We start from the raw sequence: 21,538 nt of genomic DNA, 5'->3' as shown, positions 1-21,538 counted from the left end.
ATATGTGCAAGATGATTCAGGGAGCATAGGTATTAACGTGGTGATTTTAGATTGGAACTTTGTACAAGCTTTTGGGTTACACTATTATTGATGGTTGCAACACTTCTATGATTCTTGAAAGTGGAGCAGAAAATATAGTGGTCTCTAGAGAAAATACATGCTATGGCATCAAAATATTGGACATATTGGAGAGAAGGGCATTCAAATTCCACATGGTAATGGTATGGTAGAAGGTATTACTGATTTCTCTTTGGATTTTGATTTTTATAAACATTATGTATATGGGACATAGAATTGGGTGGGTTTTCCCTCTGGTGCTAAGAGGGCTGAAGGGATATTAGAGCTTTTTCAGAGTGATGTGTTTGGAACTATTTTAGTTACATCTTTACGAAATTGTGTGTACTATGTCTCATTTATAGATGACTTCTCAAGGAATACATGGACATATTTCCTTAGGAATAAATTTGAATTCTTTCACAATTTTAAATAGTTTAAGGCTCTGGTGGAAAATTAGACATAGAAGAAGATCAAGGTGTTGAGGACAAATAATGGTAGAGAGTTCTACAAGAAGGAATTTGAAGAGTTCTATAAAAAATGTGGTATAGAATGACAAAAGACTACTTCATACACACCTAGGAAAAATGGATTTACTGAAAGAATAAACAAGACATTGATGGAAAAGGCAAGAAGCATTCTTAGTGGTGTTGGGTTAGGACAAGAATTCTGGGAAGAGGTAGTAGATACTGCATGTCACCTGGTTAAAAAATCACCTTCATCAACATTGGAGGATAAGAATCCATATGAGTTATGGACTAGTAAGAAACCCTCTCTTTCACATCTAATGGTATTTGGATATGATGCATATGTACACATTCTGAAGGAGAAAATAATGAAGTTGGATAGTAAATTTATAAGGTCCATGTTTATTTGGTATAAGGATGGTTTAAAAGGTTGTAAGATTTGAAACCAAGAAATAAGGAAGGTTGTGTACAACTGAGATGTAGTGCTTAGAGAGGTGAAAGATGTTATTAGACCTAAATTCCTACCAAAGGAACCTGAGAAGATAGAGTTTGAGCTAAAGGAGGAAGAATTAGGCTCTATACTAGAAGAGGAAGAGCCACAAACTCCCATTTTGAGAAGATCAGTTTGAGAGAGAAGTCAATTAGAAAGATATAGTCCATTTTCTTTCTGTTAAAATTTTTCTTTATCTATTATTCATGATGATCCTAGAACTATCAAGGAGGGAGTAGATTGAGAGGATGGAAAACTATGAAAAGAGGCCATAGTTGATGAAATGGAATCTTTGCACAAAAATGAGGCTTGGGATCTAGTGGAGTTGCTAGCTTGAAGGGAATCGATTGGAAGAAAATGGGTGTTTATGAAGAATATTAATGTACAAGGCAAGGTGGAGAAATGCAAGGCTCAGTTGGTAGCAAAAGGTCATTCCTATGTGCCGGGAATTGACTTTCATGATATTTGTCCTCATATTTCCAAGTTAGATTCTATTAGATTAATTTTATTTGTTGTTGTTTCTTGTGATTTTGAGGTAGAACATATGGAAGTGAAGACAAGATTTCTTCATGGGGATATGGAAGAAGAGATATACATGAAGAAACCTAAAGGATTTGAGGTGAAGGGTAAGGAAGAATGGGTATGCAGGTTAAAAAAGTTTGTATATGGATTAAAACAGTCTCCAAGGATGTGGTATCATAAATTTGATACATATATATGGGTACTTGGATTAAGTAGAAGAAAAGAGGACCATTGTTTGTATTTTAAATTAATTGGTGACCATATTATTTATTTGCTCTTGTATGTGGATGATATGTTGCTGATTGAAAATCACAAAGAATTTATCCAAGAATTTAAAACCCAATTGTCCTTGAAATTCAACATGAAGGATATTGGTGTTGCAAACAATATTTTTAGCATGGAAATTAAATTAGATCAGGAAAAGTGGAAGCTTTGGTTAAACCTGAGGAAGTACGCTGAAACAATATTGAAGAGTTTTAATTTGTAGGATAGTAAACCAGTGAAGGTTCCTATTCTTGTAGGTGTAAAGTTATATTCTAAGACACAAGAAGAGGAAGAGGACATGTCTTGTGTTCCATATGCCAATGTAATTGGTATCTTGATGTATGTAATGGTTTTTACCAGACCAAACATTACACATGTAGTGTAGGTATTGAGCAAGTTTATGTCAAAACCAAGGAAGGAGCATTAGATAGCAGTGAATTGGGTTTTCATGTATTTACGTGGAACTAGTGATTATGGTTTGTGCTACCAAGGAAGACCAAGATTGGATAGCGTTTGGACATTAGTGTCTTTGTTGGTGCAAACTGGGCTAGAGATCTATATCAGAGAAGATCTACAACTGGGTATGTCTTTAACCTATTTGGAGGAGCAGTCACTTGGATGAGCAGGAGATAGTTTGTAGTGGCACTTTCAACTATAGAGTAAAGATACACGACAACTAGTCATGAAAGTGAGGAAGCATTTTGGTTGCAAATATTGTGTCTAATTATGGGCTTGGTACAATGAGCTACAAGGATAGACTGTGACAGACAAAGTGCAATTTTCTTGGCAAAGAACCTTTCTTATCATTCAAAGACAAAGGACATTGATATTTAGTATCACTTTGTGAGGGATATGGTTGAGAAAAAAATCTGTTGTTGGTAAAATTGGACACTTTGAAGAATGTTACAAATGCATTGATGAAGTCTATAAGAATTGAGGAGATTTGTTAGTGTAGAGAAACAATGGGTGTTACAGGGCTGGACCAATGACTAAGCTCTCATATGACCCCTTGTGTGGAAAGAATACAATAAATGGGAGAATTTTTAGTGTGTGTTATATTCTTTCCACGACTATGGAAGCATATTTTACTCAAAGATTTTTGTTGTTAAAATAATTTCATATGTTTGTGGCAAAAGTTATGTATATTGTGGAGTTAACTCCTTTGGTAGATGCTCTTATAAGACTCCCCAATTGACACATATTTCTACAAAGAAAAGGAAAATACTTACCATAGTGGTAGAACTAGATGACAATCCTTCTATAATATTCATGGATGAGCCACCTTAAGGACTAGATGCCCCAAATTTAGTGATAATTATGAAACTTGATCACAACACAACAAATATAGGTCAAATAGCTATTTGTACCATCCACCAACCTAGCATTGATATCTTTGAGGCTTTTGATGAGATTAATTGAAACATTTTGATTGATTAATCCACACATTGTGAAATAGAATGCATTTTTAATATTTATTTACTTAGGTTCGCAAAAGGAAAGGAGTGCAAAGGGATAGAATAAGACAGGGTCCCATAGAACCGAAAATTACTAAATTGTGAGTTTTGTTGGTTTGTTGAACTACAGATATTACTCATAAAAAGGGGTGCCCAAATCATATATGCGGTTCCTTTGGGTCGTTATTCTCATCAAATAAATGAGTATTTTGAGGTAGGAGTGATTTATTTTTTCATGATTTATAAGATATTTATTTATCGATTGTGCTCACCATTATCAATCCATGGTAGAAAATAATGATATTGTCTAATTCCTATTTATTTTATTAGGTTGTTCTAGGATTACCACAAAATATAGATGGGTATAATAAAGCAACATGGGCCCTGGAAGTGAGTTTCATAGCCGTTGAGAAAACACTTGTTGTAGATTTTACTGAAATCTATAAATATTCTAAAGTTTATAAGTATGTTTGACATAATTGTAGGAACATGTTTGAGAAATATATTTCTCATTGTTCATATCTAATTCTATTACACTATCTTTGATAATATAATTTATACAAAGAGTATATTGCAAATTCCCAAAACCTTATTTTGTTTTTATGTTGTTATTCTTTCAAATGGAATCAATCTCTTCTTAAATACCTAAGCACCTCAACTCTTTGCTGCCACAATCTGAATTTTCCAACACATTATGGGATGTCCTTCAAAGTTCAGTTCATGAACTGCCATTGGAAGAAAAAAATTTCATATTAGCCGAATACACACTATAATGTTGTAGAAATTTTGTTCACTACAATGGTTGCAATACTATTTGGGACCATCATTTGAGACCTTGGAATGAGAGGTTCAAGTCTTAATAGACATGCATAATAGACTTGGTTGCAAAACTCGTACTTTCAAATTTTGCTTCTCTATTATTGATCATTTTATTTTCTATTTGAGGTACATAGAGTCAATTAACATATTGAGAATTTTTTTTAACATATGCCTTCCAAGTGAACCTATAGACTTTATGTATTCTCATGAAAATGTGTTATGTTCTCTCTAAGATTAGAATAAATTTTGCGTTCTCTAAACATCTTTTGCATGAACTGCCCAATCTTGTTTAAGCATTATTCATTATCTGTTTATAGAGGAAGACAATAAGATCTAATGAATATTATGTGTTCAATGTACTATTCTGTACTCTTTCTTGGTGTTAAAAAGTCATCAAGTGTCTAAGAAATTATGATAGATGTTAATTTTTCTTCAGGGATATATTGTTCTTTGCTTTGATAATTGCATTTTATCATTAACATATTAAATTCATCCCAGAGCATCATAACATTATTCAGATTTACAACATCATTAAGCAACATATGTAAATATATAGAAGGAACAATATCATCATCAATGTAGTGGAACATAAAGGAACGATAGAAGAAACACATTCACAGATAGAGACACTAGTATTGGTCAGCACAAAGGGAAAAACCCACTATGGGGAAAACCCTTTCAAACTCTTCTTCTTATTATATCATTATTGAATGATTCAGCAAAAGGGGGAGTATAATAATCCATATCATCAATCATAATCCTATCGAGAAATATAAGCTAAACAACATTAATTAGATGAACAAAAAATTTATAATAATCAAAACCCTACATCATAATCCTACAATCAATTTTCACTCTATGCAGTCAACAACTGAACCCTGTGGTTAGTGAGTGAAATATACGATCAAATGATAAAACCAAACCCTAGTTTTCACTCGAAGGGAAGACCTATTGTGTCTGGATCAAAAACGCTTTAGCCGCATAGATGAGCTGGTTGGTGTGCGAGTGAAACTAAGATTTCTTTGTTTCATGATTGCAGTTGAGACCTAAAACCCTAAAAATAGAGATGTGAGCTTCAAACCCTACAATTTCACCTTCGTGCAAAACCATTCTCTGCAAACTTCCCTCAGCCTTATGCAGCCAAAACCAAGGAAGAGAATAGAATAATGACCTAAGATAATTGTCCAAATGAGGGTCACTTTACTTGTATTTATAGCGATCCATGGGTGACCAATTTATATTTTTGGCCCACCTAATCAAATATTCAGATGGGGGGCTTAATGCAAAATTACACTTTCTCATGTCAAAATTGAGGGATTCAATATTCAAAATTGGTGCTCTCAAAAATAGGAATCTTGTCCCATGGTTGGAATTTGTCAATAAAGTTCTAAAAATTAACACTCCCTCTCAGTTAAGAAGAAATTACAAATTCATCATCACAAGTAAAATCTCATCATATCATGACCCATCTTAATCTCATCATCAAATGTTGTCACTTCCCATAGAAGCTTATTCTTGTTTATCTCTTGATTGTCTCTACTCATATGATGAACATTCTTCAATCTAAAAGAAGAAGAATTTGACTTCGAAGGGGAATTCAATCCACCACCCTTTATCCATTGGGGAGTCACATATAAAACTTGGAATCACTTCCAGTGGGGAGCCAATGCTACAACCTGGGAAACCTCTACCATTAGGAACGCAATGCTATGACCCAAGAAACTCTGCCAGTGGGTAGGAAATTCTACAACCTAGGAAACTCATCTAGTAGGTAGCCATTGCTACAAACCTAGAAACCTCTACCAGAGGGGAGCTAATACTACAACATGAGAAACTCTATCAGAGGGGAGCCAATGCTATGACCCGAGAAACTCTTCTAGTAGGGAGATCATGCTAAAACCTAGGAAACTCTGCTAGCAGGGAGGAAATACTACAACTCAGGAAACTCTTCTAGAGGGGAGCCAATGCAATAACTTGGGAAACTCATTAAGTGGGTATAAAATTCTACACCCTCAGAAAATCTTCTAGCAGGAAGCCAATGCTACATCTCGGGAAACTCTAATAGTGAGGAGACAATACTACAACCAGGGAAACCTTGCCAACAAATTTTTCCAGTTGGGAGCCAAATATACAACCCCAAAAACTTTGTTGATCTTCCCAACTTGACCTTTAAGAGTCAGTTGTAGAACACATACATATATAGCTTCAACGGGATGTCGCTTACCATAAATAGTAAGAATCATTCCTCAATCTAACAGCCTACACCCATTGGCTAGATGGGTGGGAAAGGGAGATTCCAACTGGGGTATACTCTGCATAAACCAAGATAGGGGATAAACATCTCTGACCCTATGGTTAATAGATATGGGTGGTACCCTATTGTGTAAAGATACCTAAAGCCAAAGAGCCCTACATCTCAATTCCTGACCCTGGGAGCTCAGACAGGGGGGGAAGAGTCAACTTAGTGTCCTTAATCAGCCCAAATGCTTACTTCGGGAGGGTCACATCCATCAATCCATCTTTCACTTTGTAGATCAGAAACATATCAAAATTCTAAAATCCAATACCAAATTAAGAAGCTCATTGAAGAGTGGCCTCAAGCACCATGAAGAGTAGCAGTCCTCTATTTTTCTTATTCATGCAGGAAATAAAAATTAAAACTTATATTGGAGAAAAAATATGTCACAAAAATGATACCTTGTTCATCCTCCTTCATACGGAGGAAACAACCACAAGCCTAAGCTTGTCTCATATATAAACATCGTCTCAATTTCTGAAGATATCTCTTACCTAAATACATACAGGATACATTGACAATTGAAACCCACTCTTGTTATTGCAATATATCACTGTCATATCTAGTAGCTTCTCAAGAAACTCTCAACTAAGCTACCTTAACCAAACATCCCCATAGCTAGGTATGCTAGCAACAATGTACTCATTGTACTATTCTAATTACCAATGTATGCATGAAAACTCATACCTTCGGAAGATCATTCATCTCAATCATCCATGTGGATGTTGGTTGCCTCCATCCTATTCCACTTTGACGCCTACAACTGTCTCTTTCAATTTTTTAGTTTCCTTAATTGCAGCACAATTTACTATTTTTTGTAGTTTTTTGGGTCCTCAACTTCTAGAGTTGTTTTGAGGAACTCAATAATGTTTTTTTTGGGAAAACCAGGGGAAACAGAGGTGGTGGGACAATGTTAATAACTTAGAAGTTGTAGTCCTCAGATAGATCTTTCTAACAAGGTATTGTTCACATTAAATGAAGATCATATACCAATTTTACGAACCTTGGAATTTGATGTACCAATTTACCAAAAAGGGGCCCATAGTTTTGGTGCCTCATATCCTAGTTTTGGGTTTTTGAATGTTTAGGGTTTTCCATTGTTTCTCAATAATAAATAGTCATCCAAGCCTTATTGGAATAGAGTTGAGAGACATGTAGCTGCCATATCTCTTCTCAGAGATAAACTACCATCGCCCGAGCTAGTCCTATTTCCTTTGTGTTTGTAAGAATATTTTAGTATTTGATATTAATGAAATGAAGTGTTATTTCTACTGCATATTAAATATTTGTGGTTATATCTATAATTTGTTGATTCCTGTTTAAGTTTTGTTAAGCAGAGCGGTCTACTCTTTCTCTGTTTTTTTTTTGCATGTCCCCAATGAGGTCACGATATAAGGAGTTAGGGCTCAAACTGGTCAAACCTTTGCAAGACTAGCCTCACAAATCCTAATGGCCTCCCATGGAAGAAGAGAAGAAATATGAGGGAGTCAGATATCCTTTCAAAATATTTCTCGAAGAATCCCTCTTGTGATAGAGGAATATGATTATGGAAATCTTTTCCCAAATCCTTCAGTGGCTACCCAAGGGCAACACATCTCATTCTAGAAGCTACTCTGGAAATGCCACACCATTTAAAGTACAAGTTAACTTTGACATCACCATATTTGAGGGCTAGATAGATGCAAATGCGGTAGAAAAATGGTTAGATATGCTACAAGAATATTTTTCTATTCGTGATTTTTCCAGCTAGGAAAATATTACTTTTGTTCTTCTCTAAGCCATCCCTGCATCAAGGACTAATGGAAACCTCCTCAGAGAAGAAAGACTATATTACACCCTCGCAATTTTCAGCTGTACCCACTTCGAATTCATTCTGAGACGCCATCAATGATCAGTACTATGCTATCGGAAGCTATGAGGATAAATACATAAAGTCGACCACACTATGGCAGGGAAGGGACCAAGACGTGCTGGAGTTTACCAATGTTTTTCACACCCTTTGCATGATGTTGTGTATCAAGGATTTTGAGAAGCATTTGGTACTCAAGTACCATGGTTTCATACACAAGTACATCCAAGATGAGATGGAGTTCCCGGACATATCCTCACTTGGCATGATATACCGAGACACTACCAAGATTAAGCAGAAGTTTAAACAGAAAAAGCAAGACTTTGGATTGGAGAATCCGAATCAAGGGAAAGGTGCCCCCAAACCATAGAGAAAAGAGAAAGGCTAATCTTTTCTAACCCATGATAACCTGAGTAAGCCGTAAACAAATAACAACACCACGAAGACAAAGAAGGACATGGGAAAGGACATGGGAAAGTGGTGTGAGTTCCATAAGAGCTCCACTCACAACACAAGTGAGTGTAGGGCCTAGTAGTCACTTATGGCCAAGATGAAGGCTTCCGAGTCAAATGCATGTTTTGAGTGTGATTTAAAACCCAACAAGGGGAATGACAAAGGGAAGAAGATAATTGACATGGAGCCAAGTGCCACTGTGGCCACCACCAAGATCAAGAAGATTGAACCTGAAGATCTAGAGGAGGGGGAACACATATTCCACTCACAGATGTGGTTGACGGTTTCTTTTTTGTAGTTCATTATCAATAGTGGAAGCAAAAAGAACCCCATTGTAGCGAGGTTGTGAACCGACTATGCCTACCAAATATAGCAATATTAGTAGTCTTAAACCATCGGGTGGCTTCACCAAAGACGAGATCTTTGTGTCAGCCAGAAGTGCAGCCTTCCCTACAACCTCAATCCCCTCACATATGAGGCACTTTGTGATGTTTCTCCTCTTGAAGTTTATGATGTGTTATTACGACAACCATACTTGTGGAAGTGGCATGTTGTATATGAGTCTAGACCCTATTATGTTATTATTTCTTTTCATAGTAAGTTATACAAAATATCGAAGCCCATGAAAAGATCATACCACTCCAATATGGTCATTACATCATTAAAAAGGCCATGGGAGACAACTCTTTTGAGCTCATCATTCCCCCTTTCATTGGCCTGCACCTAGTGTTTAATGTGGAGGACCTTTGACCATACATCCCACCATTACTCGACACATCGGACATTGCAGAACAACTCACACCTCAATAAAGTTAAACTGTGATAGCATGGAACATTTCAAAACTAATCGAATTATCGACAGATAGGTCAAGAAAACTTGCCAATAGAAGATCCAACTATATCAGGTTGTCAAAGCTGGCCAACTCCTGCACCAAGGTAAGTGGCTCACCAGGGACCAAGTTTAGTTGAAGTTTCCCCATCTCATGGAGGCACTTAGCGCAATGGAACGATTGCTTCCTAAAGGGGGAGGAGTGATCAAGGTGTATGATGGTGGCCACCCACCTACTCCACTTGGACCCCCACCATTATCTCTTTTAGTTTTTTATTTTCCTAAATTGTAGCACAATTTATTATTTTCGTCAGTTTTTCGGGTCCTAAACTTCTGCAGCCAATTTGAGGCCCAAAACGATGGTTTTTGGTAAAACCAAGGCCAATTTTGGAGATAGAATAATTTTATTTTTTTCGAATTTGTATTCCTCAGGTAGATATTTCTAACGAGGTATTGCGTGCATCAAATGAAGATCGTATTCCAAAGCTACGACCCCAGTAAGTTGATGTACCAATTTACCTAAATGAGGCCCATGGTTTTGGCGTTTCATCTACTAGGGTTAGGTTTTTGGATGTTTATGGTTTTCCATTCTTTCTCAATAATAAATAGGCCTCCGAGCCTCATTAGAACGGAGTTCAGAAACATATTGACACCATAACTCTTCTCAGAGTTAAGCTACCATTTCTTGAGCTAGTTTTATTTCTATTCTTTTTGTAAGCATATTTTAGTATTTGATATTAATGAAATGAAGTGTTATTTATATTTCATATTGTATTCATTCTTATATCTATAATTTGTTTCGTTCTTGTTTAAGCTTGGATCAATGGTATCACAACGTTCTACTCTTTCTTTGTTTTCTTTCGCATGTCCCCAACAAGGTCAGGATATAGGGAGTTAGGGCTCAAATTGGTTGAATCTTTGCAAGACCAGCCTCACAAATCCTGACGGTCTTCCATGGTGAAAGAGAAGAAATATGAGATGGTATGAGATCCTTTCAAAATCTTGGTCGAAGAATCCCTCGAGTAATAGAGGAATGCGATGATTGACAACTTTGCCCAAATCCTTCAGTGGCTACCCAAGGGCGATGCATCTCCTTCTAGCAGCTACTCTGGAAGTGCCAGACCCTTTAAGGTACAAGTTAACTTTGACATCCCCAGATTTGAGGGTCAGATAGATGTGTACGTTGTAGATAAATGGTTAAATTTTCCAGAAGGACATTTTTTATGTTCATGATTTTTCCAGTCAGGAAAAGATTAATTTTGTACTTCTCAAAGTCACCTCCCTTGACAGGGTCTAGTGGGAAACCTACTATGAGAAGAAGTATGAAAGTAAACCCTCACTTTTTCGACTGCACCCACTATGAACTCGCTTTGGGATGCCATCAAGGAGTAGTACTACCCTATCGATTGCTATGAGGATAAATACATAAATTTAACCATACTGTGGTAGGGAGGTGACCAAGACATGCTTGAGTTTACTAATTTTTTTCATACCCTTTACATGAAGTTGGGTATCAAGGATTCTGAGAAACATTTGGTATTCAAGTACTATGATTTCCTACATAGATACATTGAGGATGAGATGGAGTTCCTGGAAATCTCCTCGCTCAACACAGCGTACCAATATGCTATCAATATTGAGGATAAGTTTAAACAAAAAAAGAGAGACTTTGGATCTGCGAGTCTTAAGCAAGGAAAAGGCACCCCTAAACTGAAAATCAAATGGAAAATCCTAGGCGGGGTGACCCAAGATAACCCTCTTACGCTGCAAGAAAATAACAACAAAACAATGATAAAGAAGAACATGAAAAAGTGGTGTGAGTTCCATAAGAGCTCCACTCACAACACAAGTGAGTGTCGAGCTGAGCAGTCGCTGGTGGCTAAGTTGAAGGCTTCTGAGTGAGATACATGTTCTGAATCAGATTCAGAACCCGACAAGGGGAATGACAAAGGGAGCCCAGTGCCACTGTGGCCACCACCAAGATCCATAAGATTGAGCCTGAAGATCTAGGGGCGGGGTGAAGCGTTCTCCCTTGTAGTTCATTCTTGACAACAGGAACGAAAATAACCTCATTGCAGTAGAGTTCATGAAGGGGTTGGGCATAGAGACTATAACAAATCCGCAACCATACACCATTGGGTGGCTTCATCAAGGAAGATATCTTCACATCATCCAACGACATTTCCTTCCCTACAATATCAAGCCCTTCACAGATGAGGTATTGTATGATGTTGCTCATCTTCGAGTTAGTGAATAATTATTAGGACAACCATACTTGTGGAAGTGGCATGTTTTATATGAGTGCACACCTTGCCTCGTTATTATTACTTTGGGTAGTAAGTTATACAAGATATCAAAGCCCATCGGAAGCTTAGGCCACTCCAATATGGTCCTTACATCATTACCAAGGTTGTGGGAGACAATGATTTTTAGCTCAGTGTTACACCATTCCTTGGCCTACAACCAGTGTTCAATGTGGATCACCTACGACCATACTTCCCACCATTACTAGACACATCAAACATTTCAAAACTGCTCACACCAACAAAGTTAAACCTAGACAGCATGGAATGGGCCACAACTGATCATATTATAGAAAAATAGGTCAAGAAAACTCTCTAGTAGAAGAGCCACCTATAATCGGGTTGTTAAAGCTAGCCAACTCATGCACCAAGGCAAGTGGCTCACAAGGGACCAAGTTGAGGAGAAGTTTCCCCATCTCATGGAGGCACTCAATGCAATGGGGACCTATTGAGGGCCCTGAAATCGGGTCAACAACAAGGGGGATACCCACCTGGTCCGGAACCTGGTTGGCGGCTCCTTGCCCGTTTGGAGTAGCGGGTCCGACTGGGGATAACGGGACCAGTTTCCCAATGCAAGGGGGGGGTGTGTGTGTGTAGAGTTTGATTATGCTGATTCTAGAGGCATTTTAGAGCTAATTTGAATCTAACTTATAAACTGACTCTAAGCTACTATGATCTAATGAAAACAACATATCTGATCTACGCTAACCTGGGGTATATCTTTTCCATTATGCGATCTAAAAAGATTTCATACAATAACTGGTAATAAAGATTATTCAGCTACCATAAGAATATAAACCATTTAAGATGAACCATTCTGCATAAGAAGTTAAGAAAAACAGTTGTGAGCAGCATATCGCATAATAAATTATTCATATGTCAAGCATGAATAAATGACTCCACCGTACAAAAGTGCCAAATGGTAACCACACATTTATACATTAACATATAAACAACATCAGTTGTATATCACTCTAAGCATATGAGCAGAAATCCATCAAGAGATAAAAGTACCATTTATGACTGATTTTTACTCACAAACTTCAAGCAATAACGATTTATCTCTACTTACTTCTAACGCCTAATAAGAGTACAGAAGTGCAACATCAGTAGCAGACATTAACATGCAAACATAAATAAATCTCGATCCTTCCATTCATCAAAACCTCCTCTGAGGGTGCAGAAGTGCATGTTCTGAGGACAAGTTTTTTGACAAATTTCTGGACCCTTCTCCAATGCAATGAGAAGGGTTAAAATACTACTTCCTAATTCTAATAATAGTATTATTACAAAATTGAGGATTCGGTTTTCAAACGACCGTCCTTTTTCTAATCTAGCTAAAAGGAAAAAACAACATTCTAAATGAAACTACTTGTGAACTTGGTCTTTGAAGTTGCAAGTGTCCAACATAGGCTTGAGAAGAGTCGGCTGGCTAATTTCTATTCTGAGCTGGGCTGCGAAAACGGCATCTATGAGAGCTGGCGCTACCTTCTCGGCTGCGTTCGTGATGCACTTGACCGTCATCCATTGGCTGTGTGGTTTAACCAAGTACATCCAGTAACCTTCCCAATTCAGCCTAGCCAATGCTTGGATTGCTTTCCCTTTTGCCTGCGCCTTCTGCCTCCATTCTGTCTCCAGTTGCAACTTGTCTGGTAGGTACCCCGGGGTGGTTTCTGTAATCAAATTGGCCCTGTGTAAATTCTCATTTACACAGTCGATAAGAATGCTTGCCTGTGTCGCCGTTGTCTCTGCTGCTTGCTCCGCCTGCTTGATTTGTTCGTCCCATTTATTAAAGAGTAGCTCCTTATGATTTTCATTAATCTTGGGTGCCCCTGCTCTTTTCCCTTCCTCGTCATCTTGCCAAGTCAGATATTTTGTCACCCTCTTGTCGCTCTGATCATAGTCTCTTCGCAATTCCACCACCTGACTGGTGATTTTGTCGCTTAGCTCACAAAAGTTCCTCCACTGTGATATTTTACGTCCCAGCTCTTCTTGTTGCTGCAGTAGTTTCTCGTTCAAGCCGATGGACTCTGAAATAAACTCTGCTAGCTTAGGCTCATCTTTGTGCATCTCTTGCACCGTCTGTAGTTGTTTTTCTTTTTCTTCAAGACTCCTTTGATAGCCTATCTACATCTATTGAAAGTCTTCCTGAAGCTTTTCGAGCTATCTGGAAGCTTCATTGTTCGCGTTGGCTTATTGCAACTGTTGTTGTAGCATTTGCATATGATTTTCTTGTTCCTTTAAAAGTTGTTGAACTTCAGAGGCTTTGTCAATAGTTGCAGAAGCATATGCTCCTGCAATCTGAGACAACTTCGTAAGATTTTCTGTCGGATTATTGTTTGGGTCTTTCCATAAGACGTCCAAATGTTCAGTGTCTTGAGACAGTGTATTTTTGAACTTTCTCTTCTTTCTCTATCTCCTCACAACTGCTTTGTGTTGGGGACTGTAGAACACATCCAGTGGGGCAATTTCTTCCACGTTAAGTAGAAGCTCTGAGGATGGAGCGATGGGGAGGTTTTCTGCTTCTGCGGCACCGCTGACTAAGGTCGAAGCGACCTCTTGCATCACCTGTGTATTGCTCACAGGCGTCTTTGGGACTTGCCCTTCAAGGTTGATTAATTCATTGAAGGTCTCCCACTCTTTATCTAGCTCTGTTGTGACAAGAGGGGCTTCGATAACCGGAGGGGGGACATCTCTTGGTGGTGAGGCAATAACTTGCTGCTGAGACATTGTACTCGACTGAGCTGTGTCTTTGGTTGTTTCTTCGTTTTTTCTTTGTTCGTGACCAGACTCTTTAGGATGCTCAGATACTTCTTGGGTAGCGTTGGATTTAGATCTGGAAGTGCTGGAGTTTTCACTGAGGCTGATGCTCGGAGTCGGTTCTCTAGTAGGTATTCGCAGCTTCTCTAGTGGAATACTAGCCAGCCTTCTTTCTCTGTATAACATGAATTTCTGGAAGTCACCTGAAGACAACCTCGACTGAGCTTCGTGAAAAATTTCTTTGAGCGAGCTCTTATTCTGAAAGAGATCATCAAATAGATCTTTCTGTCCAGAGAACAGTCTTATCTTGACGTTCATTGTGAATTCTTGGGCCACTTTATTTGGGTCGAATGGCCTCACTGGGAACTTAAATAATTGAAGACACGTCACATTCTCCACCTCGCCAAAAGTGTGTCCTACATCGAACGAAGAGAAGGCCCCAAAAGTGACGGGAAATTGAGGCCAAATGGCCTTCTTCTTGTCTTTTAAGTCTTTGGTTAGGCCGCCTTCAGAACAGGTTTGATAAGCGATCTCCCGGGCCAAAAGCTTATCAGGGACATATAAGGGTAGGACATGTGGAGGTACAGTGCTTCCAAAAACTCGAATGTAAGTAAACCATTCTTCCCCAAACCATCTTGCGACGTGGATGATGTCAATTTGGGCCTCGGGGGAGCACCTTGGGGGGTCCTTATCATATATCATTCTATATAGGGGAAAAATAACCCCATGGCAAATCTGGTAAAAATGAGGGGCAAACTGGGAATCCCATAAGATCTTATGATAAACATGGATGGCAATGGGTCTTGGGTAGTCCATTTCCATCCCATAGTAGGAAAATTAGATACAAGACAAAAAGAATCCATAATATAGGCAGACAGATAAAAAGGAGGATAGACCCTTTGAGAAAAGGATCTCTTAGACCGGTAATTGACGACGGCCGTGTATAGAGTATCAGAAAGGATTTTGGCCCAATCTAGGATTTCAGCATTAGTGGGAGCATCAATTAATGGTAGTCATTCAGATGAAAACTTGTTGATATCGGGCATACCAAATAACCTACAGAGCATGGCTGCAGCAAAACAATATGGAGAGGTAAGGGAACCAGTGCTGTACATACCGTTTTTATCCTTTTTTAGCGGCTCGTCTCTTCTAGACCATTCTTTAGTGGTGTCTGATAGATCTGGATTCTCTACCATGAATTTCTTAACAAATTCGGCATTATAGGGCGCTTGCGGTTCAGGAAGATGATACATAAGCTTCAGATCTTGGGCAGCAAACGATCCCACGAGCCCATGTCCATGAACTTTGAATTGTCTGCCATTTAATTCGGCATCATCCAATATCCACTTGATCATATCTGTGTATGGTAGAATTTTGGGTCTTGCCGCTATTCTGTGAAGGAATGAACATGCTAGGTCTTCCAAGGACGCCTCAGAAGAGCGTGGTGCGCCTGCGACAGCAGTCACCTTCACTATTCTAGGTTTCTCCTCTTTTAACAGCCTGTACATGCCTTCCCATGTTGAGATCCCTGCGTCTCTGTTACAGGCTGTATCTATGTACAAGGGCGCCATCTCCTTGGTCTTCTCTCTTTCTTCGGAGCTTTGAGCTTTTTTCTTCTTTCCCATTTTGCTTTGCGTTTCTGTCTGAGTCATCTTCACACTTTGTTCCTGCAGATTACGAGTGAAATGGAAATGACTGATCTAGAAAGGTGATGGGAGAGTTTTAAATGCAAGAGATAAATCAAATATGCCACCTTACGTGAAGCAAATCTCTAACAAGGCACGCGTCTTTAATCCATTTAATAACTGACAACTAATTCAATTACTATCATTAAAAGCGCATGACTGAGTCAGGTTATAGTAAGTGGCTTTTCTTTGAAAGCCGTGCCCGAAGGATTCGTACTAAGGTGATTTATGATTTGCTGACGTACCCTCGCATGTCGCGCAATCGCAAATCGCACCATCACAAATCACATGATCGCAAATCGCATGGATGTGGCATCGCAGCAATTGCAATATCGCAGATTGTACGGATTTGATGTTCACCATATCTTGCCTGGCTCATTTCTGCGATATGCGATCTAGCGATCGGCATTATCGTAGATCGGCGAATCTTTAAGTTTTTCTTTATGAGCATTACCAATTTGCGATGTGATGTCATTATTAACACGAGAATCTTGCGCATAAAAAAAAAGGGAAATGAAGGTGTTTCCTATCCTTTTGCAACGCGACCTTAAAGGTTTTCTCTTTTAACATAGACTCAGGCCTTAAAATATCCAAGAGGCTTTTTCTAAGCGTATGATTGTGACTTCAAAAAGAAACTCTTGCTTTCTCTAAAAATTAACTAAGGGTCCCCATTCATTCAGTATCATGGTTGATACTTAACTGAATAAGGGGGGGGTGTTGCTGGCTACAACAATTGGTGATTCACTTGGGAGAACCAGTTATCTCTGCTTTTATATTGACGCTTTGAAACTCCTAAAAAAAAATTTTCTTAAAGAAAAACTTGAACTTTATTATAAAAAGATAAAGCAAATGATACTTCAAACTGTCAATGATGTTTCGTTTCAACCTCTTTCTATTTCAATTACTTGCATCTTCAGCTTGTGCTTTGCATTTAAATCAGTCATTACTTGGTCTTGTAAAACATAAAATAAAGTCTTCTCTATGTATCAGCTCTTTTTTTTAAATATGCTCCTTTGTCGCAGGTAGAGCCTTTGCTGCCAGCAGGCGTCCATAGCCTCGACAGGGTTACCGATTACCCAACAATGATCCTTTATCCTGCTTAAGGTTATTTACAACTTTTTCAAAGAAAATCCTTTTTTGACACTTTTTTTTTTCTTTTTATTCTCTAAAGAACAATGTCTTGGTTTGGTGGCCAAATTATGACACAGTCATTCACTTGATTTACACTTTTGCTGAACAAGCTGGCTCGTGATGAGACCCCTTGCCTTTTGATTGCAACAATCTTGAGTCATTGCCCTGTTTTGGTAGACAGTTTTGGCAAAGTCAGCAAGTTATAATATCTCTGATCATGATAAGCCGGCTCGTGATGAGACCTCTCATTCTTTGAGATATAGTGTCTTTTTAGATTATTCCTCTGAATGTTGCGTTCTCCTTTAGCAGGGAGGAAGTCAAATTTTCTTTCCTTAAGAAAGTTCTGGACGACAATGATAGGGCTGTTTTTGGTAATGGCTGCTTTCACAGAGAATTTTTATTTTAATATTGATACCTTTCACTGCTGACCTAAAAACAAATTTTCCACTGAGATAGCTTTCTTTAAAGTTTTTTGCAGTTGAAACTATCATCATATCTGGGTTAAAGTTCTATTGATAATAAAGATCAAATTCCTAAAAGATTTTCTGTTCATAGAAGCAGAAGTTTCAAAAATTTTCAATAGAGAAAAAAGGTGCCTTCAGTAAATGCCAAATGCCGTTAACCAAAGCAAACATTATTATGAGAGGCAAACATTCCCTAGGGTTATGTAGAGAATATGAATAACTTTTCCTATCGATTTATTAAAAGCAAACCTAATAACCTAGCTAAATTACTCCTACTCCTATTCTAACTATATACAGGAAATAACTATGTGAAATGGTATTTCCAATGGAACCATCTATTCATTTTTATTCCTAGCCGCATGAATCTTCCAAGCATCAGTAAAAAGAACTGAATTTTCCTTGGATCGTAATTATTGGCTATGGAATAAGAACATATAACCTCAATTGGAATTCTATCTGATTTTCCTTTCTCATGAGAAGTTCTTTCCAACTGGGTACCTATTGGATCATAAAAATTAGGATGAATTTCCGTTATGAATTGATGATCTCGCAATAGGAAAGATAACAAGTCAAATTGTGAAGATGGTTTTTTAGTTTCAATGGCTTGTAACCTGTTGTTTGTTAACGCTGAGTTTTTAGCGATTTTGTTTGAAATGAAAGTTCTCATATATAAATCTCTAAAACATAATCTATCAAAAGTTTGAAAATTTAGAAAGAAATCCGATTTTGTACAAAATGAGTGCAAGTGAGAAAGAAATGATTGGGTATTTACAGAAATAGTGTTACAGCACAACTGGGATTTACTTGTAACATCTTGCTCCTCACAAGAACTGGCCAGGTTTTGTGAATCGGGGACTAAGTTATGATTACAAACAGGGATGGAGCTCTCTTCATGATATGAATCATAGATCGGGGTATTGCCTGGGATAGTAAAATCATTCAAGTGATTTTCTACTTTGTGATGAGGGTCGACCGATATGATTTCTGATTTAAGATGTCCCTTATTATCTGACCCTAGTTGAGTTACTTGGGATAACTCAACAACATCATCATTGTCAAAGTAACCATCACAAAAGACTCTACAGATTTCCCTAGGTTCCTCCTTTTCATTATATGTTTTCAGACAAGGGAGGTCAGGCAACTCTTTTTTGTCATTGATCAAAAGCTGTGTTGAAGTGGTCTCTTTAACTTGAAAACCTAATGATGAGTCATTTAAATAACCCTCTGTGTTTTTTGAGACATTTTGAATATTAAGAGGGGAAAAATTGTCATCACTAAAAACATCGGGATAAAGAGAAAAATGTGAATCCGGAGTAATGCATTTAAAAACATCATGAAAAAAACTTTGTTCATCAGATTCATCATAAACATCGGGCTTTAGATCATACCTTTGTGCGCTGATACTTTTTGAAAGAGAAACAGTTGATTGATCTAACCTTGGCATCTGCATTTGTTGACTTGAAATGATATTGTCTGGATTTGTGCCAGAGTCATTTTCTGGTTCCAAGGTAATTTTCCTTTCAGCATCTTCGTCTCTATTTTCTGATATTAGAGCATGCATGACTCCCAGGCTTTGTAGATTTTCTTCATTATGAATGATTTGTGTATTTGACTTGAAATGTTCATTCACATTAGAAGAAAATGAAGCAAAGGTTGAACTCATTTCTGCCTGGTCAGACATAGGAGGTAGGAAATACTCATCGTAATCTGAAGATTCTTCGTCTGTGAGCTCATTCTCGAGATCATACTGTAGACATTTAAGATGAAATCGCATATTGAAATTCCTTATGGGTTCACCTGGTTTTCGTAGATAATCAATTTCATCATATACCTGGTCGTAGTCATAACAATCAAATTCCAAGATGAAAATCTTGACGAATTGGTCCCAGCTGTGAATTGATGCAACTGGGAGGGTTCTGCACCATTTTCTAGCTTCCGCTGTGAAGGTAAGAGTAAAAATCCTGCACAAAACGCCTTCATCAATTCTCTGAATATCAGAACTTGAAACTTTTTGTATGAACTAAAGGGTATGATTGAATGCAGAAGAGTTATTCTTACCGTCGAATTTTACCTGAGACAAAAGCCTTACCACATCTGGTGGAGTGTTGGAAGAGGTAGAAACATAGATGCAACTCCAAATAGGAATTCTATGAGTAGCCATCCTGTTTCAAGATTTATAATTTGGAAAACGTTCCAACAGACACTGTGCTCAGGCCCTCCTTCTAGCGCCAAATATGTTGAGGGCCCTGAAATCGGGTCAACAACAAGGGGGATACCCACCCGGTCCGGAACCTGGTTGGCGGCTCCTTGCCCGTTTGGAGTAGCGGGTCCGACTGGGGATAACGGGACCAGTTTCCCAATGCAAGGGGGGTGTGTGTGTGTGTAGAGTTTGATTATGCTGATTCTAGAGGCATTTTAGAGCTAATTTGAATCTAACTTATAAACTGACTCTAAGCTACTGTGATCTAATGAAAACAACATATCTGATCTACGCTAACCCGGGGTATATCTTTTCCATTATGCGATCTAAAAAGATTTCATACAATAACTGGTAATAAAGATTATTCAGCTACCATAAGAATATAAACCATTTAAGATGAACCATTCTGCATAAGAAGTTAAGCAAAACAGTTGTGAGCAGCATATCGCATAATAAATTATTCATATGTCAAGCATGAATAAATGACTCCACCGTACAAAAGTGCCAAATGGTAACCACACATTTATACATTAACATATAAACAACATCAGCTGTATATCACTCTAAGCATATGAGCAGAAATCCATCAAGAGATAAAAGTACCATTTATGACTGATTTTTACTCACAAACTTCAAGCAATAACGATTTATCTCTACTTACTTCTAACGCCTACTAAGAGTACAGAAGTGCAACATCAGTAGCAGACATTAACATGCAAACATAAATAAATCTCGATCCTTCCATTCATCAAAACCTCCTCTGAGGGTGCAGAAGTGCATGTTCCGAGGACAAGTTTTTGACAAATTTCTGGACCCTTCTCCAATGCAATGAGAAGGGTTAAAATACTACTTCCTAATTCTAATAATAGTATTATTACAAAATTGAGGATTCGGTTTTCAAACGACCGTCCTTTTTCTAATCTAGCTAAAAGGAAAAAACAACATTCTAACTGAAACTACTTGTGAACTTGGTCTTTGAAGTTGCAAGTGTCCAACATTGGCTTGAGAAGAGTCGGCTAGCTAATTTCTGTTCTGAGCTGGGCTGCGAAAACGCCATCTATGAGAGCTGGCGCTACCTTCTCGGCTGCGTTCGTGATGCACTTGACCGTCATCCATTGGTTGTGTGGTTTAACCAAGTACATCCAGTAACCTTCCCAATTCAGCCTAGCCAATGCTTGGATTGCTTTCCCTTTTGCCTGCGCCTTCTGCCTCCATTCTGTCTCCAGTTGCAACTTGTTTGGTAGGTACCCCAGGGTGGTTTTTGTAATCAAGCTGGCCCTGTGTAAATTCTCATTTACACAATCGATAAGAATGCTTGCCTGTGTCGCCGCTGTCTCTGCTGCTTGCTCCGCCTGCGTGATTTGTTCGTCCCATTTATTAAAGAGCAGCTCCTTATGATTTTCATTAATCTTGGGTGCCCCTGCTCTTTTCCCTTCCTCGTCATCTTGCCAAGTCAGATATTCTGTCACCCTCTTGTCGCTCTGATCATAGTCGCTTC

This window comes from Pinus tabuliformis, chromosome 5_1 (assembly GCF_031772625.1).
Source record: "Pinus tabuliformis cultivar Carrire ecotype Pingquan chromosome 5_1, CPIR1, whole genome shotgun sequence".
Classification (NCBI taxonomy): Eukaryota; Viridiplantae; Streptophyta; class Pinopsida; order Pinales; family Pinaceae; genus Pinus; species Pinus tabuliformis.
This window is presented reverse-complemented; position numbering follows the sequence as displayed.